Here is a 19,192-nt window from a genome sequence, read left to right on the forward strand (position 1 = left end):
TTCCTCCCTTGCCCCTTCACAGCCACTCTCCTCCACTCTGCCTCTGCCCTTGAGCGGTTCTTGCTCCTCTGCCCACAGCAGCCAGGTGTCCGTGAAGGAAATGTTTGAATGGGAGAAGCCAATTTCTGCCAGTCACCCCCTTACCTGCTGTCTGACAGCTGGCGTGGCGGAACTATTAGCTTGCCAGCTATTACCATACAAGCTGTTGGACTTTGAGGCTTTCCGTAAATTTGTGAACATCGCAGTGGAAGATACCAGGCCACACTTATTTTTCTAGAAAGGCGATACCCAAACTGTACCGTGAAGTTCAGAGGCAAGTGGTGTCATCTCTGGCGAACAGCGTTGGGTCAAGGGTCCACCTTACCACAGATGCCTGGTCATGCCAAGCACGGTCAGGGCCGCTACATTACTTACACAGCCTATTGGGTCAACCTGGTGAACGATGGCAAGCAGGGAGTACGTGGCTGCGCAGCGGACCAACTAGTGACACCTCCACGGCTTGCAAACAGGCCTCTTGCCACCTCCTCTCCGCCTGCTAAATCCTCTTCACTATCCATTCTCCTCCTCCTCGGCTGAGTGGCAGTTCAACTCTAGTGGTGCTGCCATCTCCTCTCCTGCTACACAGCCCCATCTCCCCAGAGCCTATGCTGCATGCCAGGTACGACGGTGTCATGCCATCTTAGACATGTCTTGCCTTAAAGTGGAGAGTCACACTGGACCAGCTCTCCTGGCTGCTCTTAACAGGTGGAGCACTGGCTGACCCCGCACCAGCTGGAGATTGGCAACGTGGTGTGTGACAATGGCAGCAAGCTCCTTTCCGCTTTGAATTTGGGAAAGCTGACACATGTACCCTGCATGGCACATGTGTTGAATCTGGTCATTCAAAGATTTGTGTCAAAGTACCCAGGCTTAGAGGACGTCCTGAAGCAGGCCAGGAAGTTGTGTAGGCATTTCAGGCGGTCTTACACGACCATGGCACGCTTTGCGGACATTCAGTGGAGAAACAACTTGCCGGTGAGACGCTTGATATGCGATAGCTCGACTCACTGGAATTCCACCCTGCTCATGTTCTCTTGCCTGCTAGAACAGGAGAAAGCCGCCACCCAGTACCTGTACAATTACAGTAGAAGGACACAATCTGGGGAGATGGGGATGTTCTGGTCACCGAACTGGACACTGATGCGAAATGCATGCAGGCTCATGCGGCCGTTTGAGGAGGTGACCAACCTGGAGAGTCGCACTGAATGCACCATCAGCGACTTGATCCCATACGCTTACTTCCAGGAGCGTGCCGTGCGTAGAGTGGTGGATCAAGCTGTGGAAGAGCGTAAAGAAGAACAGTTATGGCAGGAAGAGTCATGGGAGCAATTTTCATCTGAACCAGATGTTTCCTCAACACCTGCGGCAGCACAGAGGGGGGAGGAGGAGGAAGAAGAGGAGTTGTGTGGGGAAGAAGAGGAGTCAGACTCGGATGATGAGGAAGGTGTTTCTGTGGAGGAGGAAGAGGCGGCGGCAGAAGAACAACCGCAGCAGCCGTCACAGGGGGCTTGTGCTGCTCCACGTTCCCGTGGTATTGTTTGTGGCTGGGGGGAGGAAGAGGACTTACGTAACGTCACTCAGGAAGAGCAAGAGGAGATGGATAGTACGTCTGGATCCGACTATGCAGATGGCATCTTTCATGCTGTCCAGCCTGTTGAGGGACCCCCCGTATAAAAAAACTCAAGGGGAATGAGCTGCACTGGGTGGCCACTCTACTAGACCCTCGGTACAGGCACAAAGTGGTGAACCGGTTACCAACTCACCTGAAGGCGGAAAAGATGCAGCACGTGCAGAACAAGCTGGCAACTATGCTTTACAATACGTTTAAGGGTGATGTCACAGCACAACGCAATAAAGGTACCACTGCCAGTAATCCTCCTCCCATGTCCATGCAGGCAAGGACAGGATGCTCCATCGATCTCATGGTGATGTTGGACATGCAGACATTCTCTAGTCCAATGCCTCGCCGTATGCCTTCGGGATCCACCCTCCACAAACGCCTGGATCGGTAGCCGACTACCTGTCCTTAAGTATACACTGTGAGCAGCGATGATGAACCCTTGGATTACTGGGTGCGCAGGCTTGACCTGTGGCCAGAGCTGTCCCAATTTTCCATCCAACTTCTGTCTTGCTCTGCCGCAAGCGTCCTGTCAGAAAGGACCTTCAGTGCAGCTGGAGGCATTGTCACTGAGAAGAGAAGTCGCCTAAGTCACAAATGTGTTCAGTACCTCACCTTTATCAAAATGAATGAGGCATGGATCCCAGAGGGGACTGACTAAGTCAGTCCCCACACACAGCATCTCTGCCTGCACGCCGTGTGACTGGCTGCCTGCCCCAAGACTAAGTCGCTCTCCATACAGCACCTCTGCCCACCGGCGGCTTGACTGCCTTTTCCGCCACCACCAACAGGGTCCAGGACTCCAGGCGGATTCCTGCATTTTTTAGGCCGCTGCTATAATAATTTTTCTGGGGCGTCTACATGCCTGCCTAATTTTTCTGGTTGCACTGCGGGCGGCTGCAACAACAAAACAAAAGGCATGTGCATGTGCCCATCCCCCCTCGTGATCATTACCTTGCCGTAGTGAAGGGGCTTGCGTATCACAATGAAGCAATGACCGCCGGCTATATGAGTGTCTCGGGGGTTGGCACACTAAAGATAATAAGGTTGTTGCTTCATTGTGGTCAGACTAAATTTGATCAGCAGGACAGTCACTGTTCTGTTATTCAGCTACATCAACAACACATATAGGGAGCTGAGATGTCACATTAAATATATTTATTAATCAATTAAACATATATCAAAACCACATAATTGTATCCACATAGTTAAAAACAATTAAAACTCATGACCTATAGAACAACCTACGCAGGATATAGATTCAGGGTAATTTGGTGCACCAATTATACCGGTATATGCATATATATATATATTTTCTTCAGGCCCCTTTTTATCCTGTTCAGTTGTACTATAGAACGTCATCCAAGAGAGAAAAGCAGGATCTTCAATCCACCTTCTATCAACTTATTAATAAACAAGCCTCTGTTCCATTTGTAAGGTACGCCCCCATTACATGCAGCCAGCGGCTAACAAAACCTTGCTTGCCTTGAACTACGACCAGAACCTCAGCAGATAAGGGTAACTTAAGGCGGAATTATTAAACTGCAACAGGAATTGCTTTGACTGATTATTCAGAGGCACATAGCGTTGGGTCGGGTCGGCCAACCAAGCCTGGTACTCACGTGCCCTGTCATGTTAGCAGGGACTTGGTCGTTGTTGTAGCGCTGTTCCAGGGTGTCCGCGTTATCCTTGCGGCTGGACGGCAGGTTCAGACGCGCACGAGGTGTCCGGGAGTCAGGCTAAGCTAAGGAGGAGGGGCGGAGGCGGAAGGTGGATCACTGCAGCCAGCGTGGTGGCGGGATGACGTCACAGCACGTGACGCGTTTCGCCAATAGGCTTCCTCAGACGTCTGAGGAAGCCTATTGGCGAAACGCGTCACGTGCTGTGACGTCATCCCGCCACCACGCTGGCTGCAGTGATCCACCTTCCGCCTCCGCCCCTCCTCCTTAGCTTAGCCTGACTCCCGGACACCTCGTGCGCGTCTGAACCTGCCGTCCAGCCGCAAGGATAACGCGGACACCCTGGAACAGCGCTACAACAACGACCAAGTCCCTGCTAACATGACAGGGCACGTGAGTACCAGGCTTGGTTGGCCGACCCGACCCAACGCTATGTGCCTCTGAATAATCAGTCAAAGCAATTCCTGTTGCAGTTTAATAATTCCGCCTTAAGTTACCCTTATCTGCTGAGGTTCTGGTCGTAGTTCAAGGCAAGCAAGGTTTTGTTAGCCGCTGGCTGCATGTAATGGGGGCGTACCTTACAAATGGAACAGAGGCTTGTTTATTAATAAGTTGATAGAAGGTGGATTGAAGATCCTGCTTTTCTCTCTTGGATGACGTTCTATAGTACAACTGAACAGGATAAAAAGGGGCCTGAAGAAAATATATATATATATGCATATACCGGTATAATTGGTGCACCAAATTACCCTGAATCTATATCCTGCGTAGGTTGTTCTATAGGTCATGAGTTTTAATTGTTTTTAACTATGTGGATACAATTATGTGGTTTTGATATATGTTTAATTGATTAATAAATATATTTAATGTGACATCTCAGCTCCCTATATGTGTTGTTGAAATTGTACTAAGTTAATAGGTGAGGCAGAGTGGTCAATTACTTAATTGGTTGATATCCCGCAGTAATCTATGTGGTTGTTGAATTCAGCTACATCAGCCGTGCGACCATATGGGCTGTAAAGCCACCATCCCCTGCACTCTCGTCATGGTGCGCACCAGTCCAGCACGGCCGTCACTACACAAATGGCTGTTTGCAGTCACTGCATACCTTTCACTGCATCTGTGACTGCACATTGTATTATACCTGGCAGTCAGTGCATACCATTCACTTGAATGGATGGCAGACTTGCCCTCCAGAACAGATTCTTATAAAGGAGGATGATGATGGAATCATTGACCTCCATAACAGATTCTCGTTAAAGGATTTAAAGTTGATTCATTACATCAGGGCCTCGAAAGTCCTCCTCTATTGTTATTTTTGGTCACTACCTCGGGGCGGGCATGCCATGCCTGCTGCCTTCCTTGCCTGGATGTGTGGTGGTAGCCGTTTCTTAGGCTCCAACTCCGGAATGTAATAGAAACCAGATTCCCCGCCCATTACCCGTGGTCAGTCACCATGGTACTGAGAAAGTACCATCGAAAGTTTCACACAGTTGAATGAATGGCAAATGCTTTCGAGTTGGTTTGTCTTCCGCTGGGTCAAGGGTCCATCTGACCACAGATGCCTGGTCTGCAAAGCACGGTCAGGGCAGGTACAGCATGAGTCTCAGGCTCCCACTTCGGACCAGAATCGAACCTTGATTCCCCGGCCATTACCCGTGGTGACAATGGCAGACTTGCCCTCCATAACAGATTCTCGTTGCAGGTACTGAACAGCAAGTAGAAAGTGTCATTTAAAAAAATAGATGTAAGCTAAGCTTTAACAATGGTAGGAAAAGAACCATTGAAAGTTGATAGGGCAGTCAGACATTACCTGATATTAGTTCGCGAACCAAAAATTGGAGGTTCGGCCCATCTCTAGTCCTATGTTGCCCACCGTGTGGTACCCATCCGTTTTTGGAATCCCCTGCAGGTTATTGTATTGAATTCACTAAAAAAAAAATCATCTGTCGCCAGATGCTGGTGACGCTGCATGAGCCTGGCAACATCAACACTGATTGCGGGGGAACATGTCACTATCGGAGGTAGATGATGAAGGATCAGCACGCCAATTGTGAGTATAAGCCGACTCATGTATAAGACCTCCCATGTCTCCCCTGTGTGCATGATGCAGAGTGTGCGTTGGAAGCTAAGCTTCAGCTTCCAATCAGGACAGTTTCTAGGTTAAATTGCTCCCTGGGCGAGGGTGTAGAACATTAATTGTAATGAGATATATAGCCCCCCAGTATAGGTAGCCAGGTATAAGTGCCTGAGCATAGGTAGCTAGGTATGATGTCATCAAGCTGAGTCCCGATGCTCTGGACAGAGATGACCGGAGCTGTACGCAGTGGAGGTGTTCCGACTGGCACTGAAGAGAGACAGACATGGTGAGCAGTAAGATAAAGAAACAGAGCAACCTGAAAAAATCCATGACCATGAATAAACATGAACTAAACTATACAACAAGAAAAGCATCTATGGTCTGCAAACCAAACAATCACACACTGTGTGTAGTAAAAGTACAATGAGTTTATTAGGGACATATCCCAAAAGGCATTAAAAACAACACAGGTACTGCTGAGATTTAAAAAAATATAGTAACAATATGAATTCATAATCACAAGGTGCTGGGGCAGTGGGTATATAGTAAGCCAAGTATACCAGATCTCACTGCATAGAAAGACTGTCTCCCAATAACAAAATAATCATAATATATATAAATCAATGGCAGTCAGTATTACTGTAACGATTGTGGAACTTTGTCCGTGATCAGCGCACAACGCGTGCGCTGACACGGCGGAAATCCTCCACAAGCGTATATTTGCAGGCACCCAGCAAAAGGTGCTACGCACCTGTAGAGGGAAATTTCTGTCGGCAGATGGCGCTGGGGAGTGCAGAGGAACCTATCCTCTGTACCTCCACAAGTGCCAGACAGGAATTGTACGAAGCGCAGAACGCAATCGCAAGAGAGGCGATTGCGAATGAGAGCACCGCGCACACACAACAGCAGATATGAAATAGGAACGCGATCGCGAGAGGTGCGATCGCCAGAAGTGACACAAGGCAGATCAGAATAGAATACAAGAGTAGCAAAGGCACAGCAAATAATACAATGAGAAGATGCGGAAAACAACAAACGCTAGCTAACCGCGAACACCGCACTCATTCGCAACAGTGCACGCGGTTATGCGCGGTCTCCACGTGATAAGCACAATAGAGACAAGCACGCCTAACTAACCATCGACAGACAAACATGAAACAGAGGACGCGAGCGCTTGCTTAACGGTTACCTCACCGAGCCTCCAGCAAGCGTAGCAGACAAGACAGACACACGAAAACAGGGACAAGCGAGAGATGGGATCCACAGCACTAGCGAAAAGTGGCTAGCGCGATCCAGGTACAGAGTAGCAGAACAGAAGGATCCCCAGCGCTAGCGAAAAGTAGCTAGCGCGATCCCAGAAGACAGAACAGAAGCATCCCCAGCGCTAGCGAAAAGTAACTAGCGCGATCCCAGGAGACAGAACAGAAGAGATAGCTGGTAGCAACCGCTGCACCAGCCATACTCCAAGAACAGAGATCAGAACCATTTCCTGTCGACCACCATTGGGACAGGACAATGGCAACAGGCAAGACAAGACAGAACAGGCAATACAGATAATACAACCTGACTGGGCTAGAAGGGGAGCCTAAAGCAACCCCCAGGAATTAACTATACTAGATAGCAATGGCTGACACTCCAGCAGTGTCCATCAGGAACAGACCATGGAAAGGAAATGACCAGCAAAGCCTTCTGGGAAACATAAAGCTCTTATAGGGCTGGTGCACACCAAAAACCGCAAGCAGATCCGCAAAATGCTAGCAGATTTTTAAACGCTTTTTTTTATTTTTATGAGGAGTTTTGCTAGCGTTTTGCGGATTGCTGCTGCGGTTTTCAGTATAGTAGATTTCATATATTGTTACAGTAAAGCTGTTACTGAACAGCTTCTGTAACAAAAACGCCTGCAAAACCGCTCTGAACAGGCGTTTTTCAGAGCGGTTTGCGTTTTTCCTATACTTAACATTGAGGCAGAAACGCATCCGAAATCCAAAAAATGCCTCACCCAGGCATTTTTCGTTTCTGCAAAACGCCTGCCACTCTGGTGTGCACCACCCCATTGAGATACATTGACCAAGCAGATCCGCAGCCGCAAGCAGATCTGAAAACGCCCAAAAAGCCGCTCGGTGTGCACCAGCCCATAGTGCCAGTCATCAAAGAAGGCAGGTAGGGGATTTGCATAACGAATGTATGCAAATTCCCCAGCAAGAGAACAGACCAGAAACTTGCAATGGAAAGACAGGTCTCTGTTCCAGAGACCTGCAGCCCACAGACTAGAGGAATGGACAAACAGCTGTCTGCCTGTGCAGCCAGCTGAGCGGATCATCACAGTACCCCACCCCCCCCCCCCTCTAGGGATGGATTCCAGACATCTCTCAAAACTGGTATCATCACAAAACTCTAACTGAAGACTCATGAAGACAAGGCCCAATTCCAGAGTCAGTCCATCCGAAACCGACCTCATCGGAAGCAGAAGCCACCGAAACATGCCCATCAGCACTATAAGTCTCAGCGTAACACCCATCAGGACTGTGGACACCAGAGAAGAATAATACAGACAATACCCACCACCTTCCAAGGAGCGTCCAAGAATACCAAACCTGCCGTAATACCTGTTCGAAGTGTCCCTTACAACACCAAAGCCATTGCTGATCGTATTCAGGGCACCAAGCAAAACCTTTCCCGTCACCAAGCCTCGTACTGTAATTACACAGAACCGAGACTTTAGTGATGGAGGAGGAGGGTGCCAATCGCGGCCGGCGCAGGAGACAGCCCTCGGGTGAGTAGTGCAGGGCTGGATACCGGGGAGGATAGGAGATCAGGAGGGGGGGGGGGGGGGGTACGGGGGTACGCACGTGGGATCCGGAGGGAGGAAGAGGAAAGAGCCACCCTCAGCCAGCCCGCACAGAAGGGGACCCCCCCACACAGAAGGGGGAGTCCCCGAACAGCCCGCATAGAAGGGGGATCTCCCCCCCCCCCTGCGCAGAAGGGAGACACCCGGCCACCAGCCCACATAGAAAGGGGATCTCCCCCTCCCCCTGCGCTGAAGGGAGACACCCGGCCACCAGCCCGCATAGAAGGGGGATCTCCCCCCCTCTGCGCAGAAGGGAGACACCCGGCCACCAGCCCGCATAGATTTGGTAACCTATACATTTGGTAAAATATCTGCCTACCTATACATCTGGCAAAACAATACACCTGGCTACACATCTGGGTCTTATATTCACCACTGGCGTGCTGATCCCTCGTTGCATACCTCTGATAGCTTCCTCGGTGCCTTCTTCCATGTCCCTTGGCAGATTTTGCTTCATGTCCCCCGGCGATCAGCGTTGATGACACCACGGTCACACAGTGTCATCAACATCTCACAGTAAACACTTTTTTTTAGTTGAATTCAATACAATAACCTGTATTGAATTCAATATTTAAAAAAAAATGATTGCAAAAAGAAAAAAAAAAAAAAGGTTGACAATTATTGGAAATTAATTGAACCACTTTTTGCACGGAAATCCTGGGGAAATAGAACGCCAGGGAGGTTAATGTAGTGTGCGACAGTGGTGCTCAGCAGAGCTCGAATATTCGAGTAGCTCGAATATTCGAGCTCTTTTCCAGCTATTCGAGCTCGGTATTTGAGCTCCGAATAGCTGTAGCTATTCGAATGGGCTATTCGAGTACACTCGAATAGCCCATTCACTATTCGAGCTATTCGAGCAAACGGCGCTATTCGAGCTCGGTACCGAGCTCGAATAGCGTCATAGCCCAGATTGATGTCCTTAGAGCCAATCAGAGGGCTCCCAGGCCCTCTGACGGCAGCCAATCACAGAGGGGGACCCTGGCCAGCCCCTACCCTATAAATAGCGGCCGCCATGTTAGGTTTCTCCGTGCTTGCCTGAGACTTGTACAGAGAGAGAGTTGCTCCTTTGTGCTTTGGCTTAGCAAGAGCTCTATTGTGGTCATTTACCTAGCGTTTTTGCTCACATACACCTCCTATACACACCTATATTGTTGTTAGTTAGTTAGACATTGTATTTTAGTTAGTAGCTTTTGTGTTACATAGAGACAGGCCAGCTGCTGCAGGCTTACAGCTTTAGGCCTCAGGGCCTTGCCTGTGTGGGCAGCTGTCCTCCTGTCCTCTGTTTATTTCTCTCTATTCTATACCAGTATTTCTGCTGTCCTTTACTACTGATTGTATTAGTATTGTAGTTATATACTGTAACTGTACTAGGACACTCACTGTCACTGTTCATAGGCTACTAGCTGCTCCTGCGTGTGTGCACTCACTTTCTGTGTACACACTACACACTCTATTTCCTTCTGATAACTGATTGATTATTGTAATTGATTATTGTAATTAGTTAGTTGTGCTTACTGTTACTACTTACTGTACTAGGAGTCTAGGACACTCAGTCACTGTTCATAGGCTACTAGCTCCTGCGTGTGTGCACTCACTGTCTGTGTACACACTACACACACTCTATTTCCTTCTGATAACTGATTGATTATTGTAATTAGTTAGTTGTACTTACTGTTACTACTTACTGTACTAGGAGTCTAGGACACTCAGTCACTGTTCATAGGCTACTAGCTCCTGCGTGTGTGCACTCACTGTCTGTGTACACACTACACACACTCTATTTCCTTCTGATAACTGATTGATTATTGTAATTAGTTAGTTGTTTGTACTTACTGTTACTACTTACTCTTACTGTACTAGGAGTCTAGGACACTCAGTCACTGTTCATAGGCTACTAGCTCCTGCGTGTGTGCACTCACTGTCTGTGTACACACACTACACACACTCTATTTCCTTCTGATAACTGATTGCTTATTGTAATTAGTTAGTTGTACTTACTGTTACTACTTACTCTTACTGTACTAGGAGTCTAGGACACTCAGTCACTGTTCATAGTCTACTAGCTCCTGCGTGTGTGCACTCACTGTCTGTGTACACACACTACACACACTCTATTTCCTTCTGATAACTGATTCATTATTGTAATTAGTTAGTTGTTTGTACTTACTGTTACTACTTACTCTTACTGTACTAGGAGTCTAGGACACTCAGTCACTGTTCATAGGCTACTAGCTCCTGCGTGTGTGCACTCACTGTCTGTGTACACACCACACACACTCTATTTCCTTCTGATAACTGATTGATTATTGTAATTAGTTAGTTGTACTTACTGTTACTACTTACTGTACTAGGAGTCTAGGACACTCAGTCACTGTTCATAGTCTACTAGCTCCTGCGTGTGTGCACTCACTGTCTGTGTACACACACTACACACACTCTATTTCCTTCTGATAACTGATTCATTATTGTAATTAGTTAGTTGTACTTACTGACTGTTACTACTTACTTACTTACTGTACTAGGGACACTCACTCAGTCACTGTTCATAGGCTAGCTCCTGCGCGTGTTTGCGCGTGCATGCACTCACTGTCTGTAGTGTACACACACTAAATTTACTTGTGATTACTACTGATTATTGTAACTGCTAGTTGTACTTCCTGACTGTTACTACTTACTTACTGTACTAGGGACACTCACTCAGTCACCTCACCCACCAACCCACTCCATTAAAGTACCCCACTTTTCACCCGCCCTTTTAAAAAACTTTTGTCTATACGCCCAAAACATCGAAGATGTCTGGAAGTGGCAGCCAGCGCGGTTTGGGCAAGGGGAAGGGCAGCAAGGGAATCAGGAGGAGAGGGAGCAGCATTGTGGCAGGCCGCGGCCGCGCCACCATGCACAGTTCCGCAGCAGCAGCAGCAGCGTCAGTGGCTAACATTCCTCCCATAGCCACTGGCCGTGGACGCCTTGGGCGCCGCCCAGCAGGAGCATCTGCAACTCACGCTGCAGAGACACAGCAGCAGCAGCGTGTAGCACCTGCTCCGATTTTCCTCCAGCCGGGTCGGAAACGTCCCATTGAGGAAAAGCATGCAGACACTGTGGTGCAACTCATGACGGAGGATGAGAAGCCCGCCATCAGCTCTGCATCCGAGGCCTCCACCCTCACCACCACCACCACCACCACCCCTGTTCGCAGCAGCCGCCCAGCAGGGTCTGGGGAGGAGGCCAGTTCACCGTCACAAGTTGGCGACCTGTCACTCAGCAGTATTTTTACCCCAGGCACCATCAGGGTATTGTCTGCTGTTGTTGGCGATTTTGAGGAGGAGATGCTGATGGGCACTTTGGGGGATGAGGGATTGGACAGCAAGACTGTGGCGACAGTCAAGCAGCCCATCCATGCATCAGGAGAGGAGTTTGGGGGGTCATCATCCCAGCAGGACATGTTTCAGGAGGGGGAGGATGATGATGACCCGGTGACAGACAGAGACTGGGTGCCACCACCTCCAGGGGATGTCGTCCTCAGCAGCTCTGAGGAGGAGGAGGAGGATGCGCTTGTGGGCCTTGCAAGGAGGCGCATCATTGCAAGCATTGGCAGCAGTAGGCAGGTCCCACAGCCTGCTGGTGTCTCAGGCTCAGCAGCAGCAGCAGCAGCATCTGCCAGTACCACCACCAGCCGCACCCAAGCCCCCCAAGCCCCCCCCCCAACCACCACAGGGAGACAGGCAGCAGCGCTTCCATGCCGTAGGGGGATGTTTCTGTCACCAATCTGGCGATATTTCACCATGCCCACTGTGTACAGCAAGTACGCCACTTGCAACCACTGTCAGCGGAAGTTGAGCAGAGGTGCAGACCCCTTAAAGTTCAGCACCAGCTCGCTCATCAACCACCTTGCTGCGAAACATTTCCACCAGCATGAGGAGTTCCAGAGGCTGAAGGCATCTGGTGCTGGCAGTGGCACCACACCCATCACTGCACAGCCTTCAGCAGCAGCAGCAACAGCAGCCACCCGCCCTCCTGCTCCTCCAGCAGCACCAGCAGGAGTGCGGAAACGCACTGCTCCTCCCCCCTCTGCAACTCCTGCCGCCGACACTGAGGCCTGTTCTGGCAGCCAGTCCTCAGTGGCCTCCTCCGCTGTGTCTGCTGATTCCCGTGCCAGCAAAAGGCCACGCCAGAGCCTTTTGAGCGAGTCCTTCCAGGGGGTGGTTAGGGCTCTGCCTCCCAGCAGCCGTCGCGTGCGGCAGCTGAACGGCTTGCTGGCACGGGCCATGTGCTCCCAACTCCTGCCGTACACGCTCGTGCAGGAGGGGAGCGACATTCGTGCGCTGCTTGCTTGCGCAGCCCCAGACTGGCAGCTCCCCAGCAGACACTTTTTCTCCCGCAAGGCCATTCCTGCACTGCACCGCTTTGTGATGGCCAATGTGGAGCGAGGGCTGGAGCACGCGGTTGGTGAAAGGGTCCACGTCACCATGGACTCCTGGAGCAGCCGCTTCGGGACAGGCCGCTACCTGTCCTTCACTGTCCACTGGGTCAGCTTGGTGGAAGGGGGTGAGGATGGGAGAGCAGCAGCGGGCACAGCATCAGCAGCAGCAACACAGTGGGTGGTGCCACCCCGCAGGGTCAGAGGAACTGCAGCAGGTTCCTCCGATCCTCTGCCATCCTCCGGCACACCTGGCCAAACCCCCCGCCTCAGCAGCAGCGTGAAGGCCCGCCACTGCCAAGCGCTGCTGCACTTGGTCAGCCTTGGGAAGACCAAGCTGACGGCAACCCATGTGTTGGCCAAACTCCAGGAGCAGGAGAGGATTTGGCTGACCCCCAGAGGCCTCAGAGTCGGAGAGGTAGTGGCCGACAATGGGGCCAATCTGGTTGCCGCAATAGACAGGGGAAACCTGACCCACATCCCCTGTCTTGCCCACGTGCTGAACCTGGTGGTGCAGAAGTTCTTGCGCACCTACCAGGGGATGGGCGAACTGCTGGAAACGGCAAGGAACGTTGTGCGTCACTTCCGGCGCTCGGCTGCAGCCTGTGTGAGCCTGGAAGACGTGCAAAAGGAGCTGGATCTGCCACGCCATCGGCTGATCCTTGACGTTCCGACTCGCTGGAACTCCACCCTGGCGATGTTGGAGCGTCTGGTTGAACAGAAGCGCGCTGTCAAACAGTACCTTGCCCTGGCCACTGTTTCCGCCGCTCAGAGAAGGGACAAGACCAGCAACATCCCGTCCATCGTCCCCGATGATGACTGGAGGCACATGCAGCAGGTGTGCTTAGTGCTGGCTCCCTTTCTGCAGGCCACTAACATGGTGAGCAGGGACCATGCTATGGTCTGCGAGTGGGTGCCCCTGGTTTGTCTGCTGAACAGGGCCCTCGATGCTTTGCTGGAACAGGGAGCGGCAGCCTTGGACCAGCAGGAGCGGCAAGCAGCTGCACAGTCCACCTCTGAGGGGGAGGAGGAGGAGGACTTGGTGGAGGTCCTTGACCTTGCTGCTGATGAGGGGGAGCAGCACAGTGCAGCTGAGTTGGTGCGGGGGTGGAGAGAGGATGAGGCTGACGAGGCAGAGGAGGAGGATGAGGACAGCAGCACTGCCGTCGATATGCCAGCAGACGTGGCCCGCCTCTTCCCAATGGCAGCGCACATGCTGACGTGCCTGCGCAGAGACCCCAGGGTGATCCAGATGAAGCAGAGGGAGGACATCTGGATCAGCATGATGTTGGACCCACGCCTCAAGGGGAAGTTGAGCCAGTTCCTGCCGCCTGCTGGAGGAGACCCAGCGCAACAAATAAGGAGCTTGCAGCAGGCCCTTGTTGAGCGCTTGGAGGAAGCCTTCCCCCAGCCTTCCACCCCCACTGTCCAGCAGCCAGCACAGAGGCAGCAGCAGGTGCCTGCATCCAGCAGCAAGCGCCCCACAGACCTGCTGTCTCTCAGCCACGAGCTCTACAGGACTGTAGAGGCTCCGGCAGCAGTGACTAGAGAGGAGGTGCATGCAGCAGCATCCTCCACCGGTCACAGCCAGCGCCTGACCCGCATGGTGGCTGACTACATGGGGTCCTACAGCGGGCTTGACAGCGATGCCCCTGTTGATCCCATGGAGTATTGGGTCAAGCGCCTGGAGATCTGGAGCGAGCTGGCGCAGTACGCCCTGGAAGTGCTGTCCTGCCCCCCTTCCAGCGTGCTGTCCGAGCGCTGCTTCAGTGCAGCTGGTGGTGTGGTCACCGAGAAACGCTCACGTCTGTCTCACAAGTCTGTGGACAGACTGACGTTTCTCAAGATGAACCAGGCGTGGGTGGAAGGCGAGTTCCTGGCCCCTTTTGTCGGCGAGAGGGGGACATGAACTGGCTAAGAACCATCGTTAATGTGCCTTACCACCCTTTACCACCTCCTGGCTCCTGCTCACTAAGCCAGCCTGGTTCACTTTGACTATTACGTCGCCTGCAGCCACACATTTTACACCTACAGTGGGCTGCTGTGTACTGCCCTTCTGCTGTCTGTCTGTGTTTCCCACTGCCAGGGTACACAGAATTACCTTCTGCTGCCAGTCTGCCACCAGCTATTACGTCAAACAATAGCTGCACACATAATTACTCCTCCATTCCTCCTGCTGCTGCTGCTGTCTGTCTGTCTGTGTTTCCCACTGCCAGGGTACACAGATTTACCTTCTGCTGCCACTCTGCCACCAGCTATTACGTCAAACAATAGCTATATATCTGTGTAATTTGTTTTACAAACAAAACCAAAAAACCATTAAAAAAAAAAAAGGTTTAATTTTTCGGAGGTGCCCGGGTTGAAAACTGTGTTGTCCCAGTTGTGTATTGGACACGATGTGGGCTGCATGACCGCTGTCTGGGACCTCCTGTTGTGTTCATTTACGGCCTGGTATCACCGCTAGGTACCAGGGCTATTATGTCACGCTGCCTACCTGCTGCCACACTCACACTACTCCTCCATTCCTCCTGCTGATGCTGCTGTCTGTCTGTGTTTCCCACTGCCAGGGTACACAGAATTAGCTTCTGCTGCCACTCTGCCACCAGCTATTACGTCAAACAATAGCTGCTCACATTACTCCTCCATTCCTCCTGCTGCTGCTGCTGTCTGTCTGTGTTTCCCACTGCCAGGGTACACAGATTTACCTTCTGCTGCCACTCTGCCACCAGCTATTACGTCAAACAATAGCTGCACACATAATTACTCCTCCATTCCTCCTGCTGCTGCTGCTGTCTGTCTGTGTTTCCCACTGCCTGGGTACACAGATTTACCTTCTGCTGCCACTCTGCCACCAGCTATTACGTCAAAAAATAGCTATATCTGTGTAATTTGTTGTAAAAACAAAACAAAAAAAAACAACAAAAAAAAAAGGTTTAATTTTTCTGAGGTGCCCGGGTTGAAAACTGTGTTGTCCCAGTTGTGTATTGGACACAATGTGGGCTGCACGACCGCTGTCTGGGACCTCCTGCCTGCTGTGTTTATTTACAGCCCTGGTATCACCGCTAGGTACCAGGGCTATTATGTCACGCTGCCTGCCTCATTGACTGCCTGCTGCCACACACTCATCCTCCTCCTCCTGCTGCTGAATTTACCTCCTGCTGTCTGTGTGTTTCCACTGCCAGGGAGCACATACAATGGCGCTTCCAACATGCGTGCGCCACCAGCTATTTGTTACGCTCAAAAATAGCTGCATTTCTTAAAAAAAAAAAATTTGAAAAGAGAAATAAGTGAAGAAGAAGACGATATAGAAGAAGATGAAGAAGATGAAGAAGAAGGAGAAGAAGATGAAGAAGAAGAAGATGAAGAAGAAGAAGATGAAGAAGAAGAAGATGAAGATGATGAAGAAGAAGAAGATGAAAAAGAAGAAGATGAAGAAGATGAAGAAGATGAAGATGAAGAAGATGAAGAAGAAGAAGATGATGATGAAGAAGAAGAAGATGAAGAAGAAGAAGAAGAAGATGAAGAAGAAGATGAAGAAGATGAAGAAGAAGATGAAGAAGATGAAGAAGATGAAGAAGAAGATGAAGAAGATGAAGAAGATGAAGAAGAAGATGAAGAAGATGAAGAAGATGAAGAAGAAGAAGATGAAGAAGAAGAAGAAGATGAAGAAGATGAAGAAGATGAAGATGAAGAAGATGAAGAAGATGAAGAAGAAGAAGATGAAGAAGATGAAGAAGATGAAGAAGAAGATGAAGAAGATGAAGAAGAAGATGAAGAAGATGAAGAAGATGAAGAAAAAGAAGATGAAGAAGAAGAAGATGATGATGAAGAAGATGAAGAAGATGAAGAAGAAGAAGAAGACAATATAAAAGAAGAAGAAGATATAGAAGAAGAAGATATAGAAGAAGAAGATATAGAAGAAGAAGAAGAAGAAGATATAGAAGATAAAGAAGAAGAAGAAGAAGTATATACAGTACTGAACAAATTTCTGGACACAACTTCTCTTTTCAACTTTTTTTTTTTAAAGGAACATCCCCACATAATCACTTGCTGTTGTTACTTGGAAAAAAAGAGGTTTCTTGCATCATTCACCCTCAAAACAAGTGTTGGAAGCTATTTAAGGCCATTTCGAATAGTCAGCTCGAATAATGAGCTCGAATACCGACTCGAATAGTGAGCTCGAATTCCGAGGTCGAATCGAATAGTAAAAATTATTCGACTCGAATATTCGACTGACCTCGAATAATTTACTATTCGAATTCGACCTAACTCGAATTTTGAAAAGGGGTATTTGAGCACCACTAGTGTGCGATCCTACCTATAGCAGGATCCACATAAGCTTTGGATTGGGGCAAAAAACCTGGAAACTGATCAGCAGATGCATTATAAACATCATTATCATACTGCATGGTTTTGCCCATTTCAGACTTGACAGAAATAACCTCTCTATCTGTGGTTGCCATGGGCAACGGATCTTTCCGCTGGGAAGCCTTCCTAGATCTTTTACGTTTAGACTTAGAGGCTTTGGATGGCTGCTTTATGGATGAAAGAGTAGATGGAACAGCTGATTGAGCTGCTGACAACAACTCATTAAGGGGGTATGGTAATTGAGGTAATCTCAGCCAATTGTGAATTAAAATGGCCAAGAATTCCAGGGGTCTTTGACTCAGGGTGGTATGATCTAACACATCATAACCCCACATTGACATTTCGCCCCCCAACAGAATGTAGACCATATGGGGGGCCCAGGTAGATACTGGGGTGCATTGGAATTCAGGGTTCGCTAACAGTTTCGTACACTCAGACAAAAATTCGTCTGCTGATTCAGGTTCAAGTTTTTTAAATCTCTTAAAGGTACAAGAGCCATATTCGACAAAATCGTACAAATCGGAAATTCCGTCTACACTGGGGTTTTGGGTTTGGCTGGTGATTCTGTAACAATTGTGGAACTTTCTCCGTGATCAGCGCACAACGCGTGCGCTGACACGGCGGAAATCCTCCACAAGCGTATATTTGCAGGCACCCAGCAAAAGGTGCTACGCACCTGTAGAGGGAAATTCCTGTCGGCAGATGGCGCTGGGGAGTGCAGAGGAACCAATCCTCTGTACCTCCACAAGTGCCAGACAGGAATTGTACGAAGCGCAAAACGCAATCACAAGAGAGGCGATTGCGAATGAGAGCACCGCGCACACACAACAGCAGATATGAAATAGGAACGCGATCGCGAGAGGTGCGATCGCCAGACGTGACACAAGGCAGATCAGAATAGAATACGAGAGTAGCAAAAGCACAGCAAATAATACAATGAGAAGATGCGGAAAACAACAAACGCTAGCTAACCGCGAACACCGCACTCATTCGCAACAGTGCACGCGGTTATGCGTGGTCTCCACGTGATAAGCACAATAGAGACAAGCACGCCTAACTAACCATCGACAGACAAACATGAAACAGAGGACGCGAGCGCTTGCTTAACGGTTACCTCACCGAGCCTCCAGCAAGCGTAGCAGACAAGACAGACACACGAAAACAGGGACAAGCGAGAGATGGGATCCACAGCACTAGCGAAAAGTGGCTAGTGCGATCCAGGTACAGAGTAGCAGAACAGAAGGATCCCCAGCGCTAGCGAAAAGTAACTAGCGTGATCCCAGAAGACAGAACAGAAGGATCCCCAGCACTAGCGAAAAGTAGCTAGCGCGATCCCAGGAGAGAGAACAGAAGAGATAGCTGGTAGCAACCGCTGCACCAGCTATACTCCAAGAACAGAGATCAGAACCATTTCCTGTCGACCACCATTGGGACAGGACAATGGCAACAGGCAAGACAAGACAGAACAGGCAATAGAGATAATACAACCTGACTGGGCTAAAAGGGGAGCCTAAAGCAACCCCCAGGAATTAACTATACTAGATAGCAATGGCTGACACTACAGCAGTGTCCATCAGGAACAGACCATGGAAAGGAAATGACCAGCAAAGCCTTCTGGGAAACATAAAGCTCTTATAGTGCCAGTCATCAAAGAAGGCAGGTAGGGGATTTGCATAACGAATGTATGCAAATTCCCCAGCAAGAGAACAGACCAGAAACTTGCAATGGAAAGACAATGTTCCAGAGACCTGCAGCCCACAGACTAGAGGAATGGACAAACAGCTGTCTGCCTGTGCAGCCAGCTGAGCGGATCATCACAATTACATTGAAGATGGGAAATAAATTGCATCACCGCTGCACAGCACTAAATGCTCTTAGCCTGATTGGTGGAAGGATCTCACATGTATCGCACCTCCTGCGGTGCTTCTTCGGAGATAAAAAGTTAAAAAATGGGTAGCCATAAATCCGAAGACCGCCGCAAAACGAAACAGGAGGTGTGGCCACGCCTCCTACACATCGCTCTGTCATGCATACGTAGGGACGCATGGACTGAGTGGCGTGGGCCCGATGATGCTGTATGCAGAGGCTCCGTGCAGTGAGCGGGCGGCATGAGAAATAATAAATATAATAAATAGCTACACAC

The sequence above is a fragment of the Hyperolius riggenbachi genome, chromosome 3 (genome assembly GCF_040937935.1).
Source record: "Hyperolius riggenbachi isolate aHypRig1 chromosome 3, aHypRig1.pri, whole genome shotgun sequence".
In the NCBI taxonomy this organism is placed as follows: Eukaryota; Metazoa; Chordata; class Amphibia; order Anura; family Hyperoliidae; genus Hyperolius; species Hyperolius riggenbachi.